This window comes from Lycium barbarum, chromosome 12 (genome assembly GCF_019175385.1).
Source record: "Lycium barbarum isolate Lr01 chromosome 12, ASM1917538v2, whole genome shotgun sequence".
Classification (NCBI taxonomy): Eukaryota; Viridiplantae; Streptophyta; class Magnoliopsida; order Solanales; family Solanaceae; genus Lycium; species Lycium barbarum.
Window position 1 is genome coordinate 95,797,836 of NC_083348.1, and position 2,663 is coordinate 95,800,498.

Below are 2,663 nucleotides of genomic sequence, written 5' to 3' on the forward strand. Positions count from 1 at the left end.
TAAAAATTATTTATGAAAAACTAATATTATACATATAAATAATTATAAAATTTATGTATATAATTTATCGGTTTGATTCGGTTATTTATTCGGTTATTTTTTAATATAACCATAACCAAATCAAATATTATCGATTTTTAAAATTTAAAACCAAATCAAACCAAATCAACCAAATGTCAGTTTTTTTATTCGATTTGGTTAAATTTTCGATTTGATTTTGATTTTAACCAAAACCGTAAACAGCCCTACTTAATAGTAGTACTAGTGTTGTCCAGTAACTTGACATGCGGAGTGGCTGATGCTCCGGGCCAATAATACCCACATAATTTGCAATGTTGTTATTTTAAATTAAATATCTTACATAATTAACTAAAGTATACATTTTCAAGTATGTATTCCACCAATGTTTTATTATAATATAAGTACGTTCTATTAAATATACATATCCATGTATGTTCTGATAGAAATCTATACATTTGACAGAGTTGTTTGGGAAAACCAAAAATCCTCATTGGTGTTCAATTGTTAAAATATCGTACGAAATGTCATATTAAAAACAAAATATATTTCTCTTGCAAATTTAATTACTTCATAATATATGTATGATCTACAAAAAGTTTCAAGGTAAAAGAGGGAACTCGGAGATTATAATTTTTTATTCTTAGAGAACGAAATCTAAATGTGACGCTACAAGCAAGTGTGCAAATTGCTCTATACTTTCAGTTTCATTCATTTTATTTTAAAGTTATTTTCTCAGAAAAAGAATGGGATTTAAACAAAAATACAAAACATAGATAGAGAAAACAATTAAATAAATAGAATATCTAACTTGACACGAGATAAGGCACTTTATGTATCTTGGTATAGCTAAGGAAAACGTTATTATTCAATAGAATTGGCTATTAATTGAAAAAAAAATCATGTGATATGAGTTTGTAAGAGAAAATCAAAGAAAGAATAGGAAAGAGAAGAAAAAAGTATCAATTTTGCAATTTTAGCTGCTAGAACTTATTATCTTAGATGCAATTTTATCAAAAGGATTGAGAGCTTCCTTCCTTGTTTAATCAAAATCATTGTTTTTATAAATGAACTGAGAATATGAGAACTTCAATCTAAACCACTCTCGGGTAAGTTATCTCTATACATCTATTATTTTGTTTCAATATAACAGTCAATAAAATACAGTATGACAAATTCTTTTAAGTTGAGGCAATCCTTGACAAACATTGACACTATAAAAAAATATTGAGATAGTATACACAGGTGCAAAAAGAGGCAGAATCATTATTCGTTTTCACATTTAAAATTAAACCTCAATTAAGAAAGATTTCAACAAAATTATTTAGTAAGAGGCATTGGAAAATATTACATTTATTCACCATGTTGGGCCCGTGCACAGCTCGGGCATACCTCACCAAGTGTTGTTATATATTGTTTCAAACTTGCATCACTTGCCCTACATGTTGTTGATGTCTAACACACTATATCCTATTGATGCTACCGCCATTAGTTTAATGTCTGACAGATGGCAAATTCAATCTAGAATTTCCAAACTTCTATGGTAAGGATTCACCGTTCAAAACGTGAATTTTGTCGGATTTTATTGTCGGAACACAGTAAAAAATATAAAATTTTCGACGAAAAGCATATCGGAAAGATTTTTAAGAAGTCAATTTTCAAGATATTTCGTTGGAAATTCGCATTTTTAAGTAGCTATTCGAGAATATTGATTTCAAAAATAATGAGTCGCCCGGATTGGTCAATCCGAAATATTTTCCAAAACCCAAACATGACCTGCATGATATACACTGTGGAATCGAGAATGTCGATAAATAAATAAATAAATAACACAACACGGTCGCAGCTTTAGAGAAATAGTAGACTAGTTTTGTGATGTGTAACTGGCGACTCCTTGAAGAAACAGAAGAAAATCATCTCATATTTTTTTCTAGTTCCTTAGCATTTAAAATCATGTTAAGTGTGGTTGTACAAGGCTACAAGCTATTGAAGAAACAGAAGAAAATCATCTCATATTTTTTTCTAGTTCCTTAGCATTTAAAATCATGTTAAGTGTGGTTGTACAAGGCTACAAGCTATTGAAGAAACAGAAGAAAATCATCTCATATTTACCATGTTAAGTGTGGTTGTACAAGGCTACAAGCTATAACATTCATAGTACTAGAATTCCAACATATCCAAAATTGATTAGAGCATATTTGGAAAAAAGATAGGAGTCTGTCAGACAACTATGAAACCAACCCAGACCTGCGTGCAGGATGAGAACGATCCTCTACAGTTCCATGGCCGACTAAGGACCACTGGGGCTGTTAATCACGCTCCGGTTTCACAGCCATACTTCATCAACCAAACCTAGTTTCCTGTCTCCTTAGAGCTCAAGGATACAGTGGTACGAACCTATAGAACAGATCCTGTTCAAGTAAGGTCGTGCCCATTGTTTGGACGGTAAGGGTTTATAACGTGCGGCAAACTAATTACTTCTTGTGATGTGGGATAGATAGAAGAAGGAATTTGACAGATTGGTGCATAGCAAATGTTGGGCTTGGGCCTGAAGCCGGCAAATAACTCATCTTTTCCTTCATTGTCTATTATGAGTTATGACATCGGATATGGTCTGCTGGACATCTTACTTCGATTTCATTCCT

The 2,663-nt window shown here is 31.7% G+C and overlaps 1 non-coding gene across 1 annotated transcript; it reads right to left on the reverse strand.

Moving 5' to 3' along the window:
- Positions 1–2,232: 2,232 nt before the first annotated feature.
- LOC132625382 (small nucleolar RNA U3) lies at positions 2,233–2,447 on the reverse strand. Its single transcript, XR_009576814.1, has one exon. It is a non-coding gene; the product is annotated as a small nucleolar RNA U3 (small nucleolar RNA).
- Between the last annotated feature and the right edge of the window lie 216 nt (positions 2,448–2,663).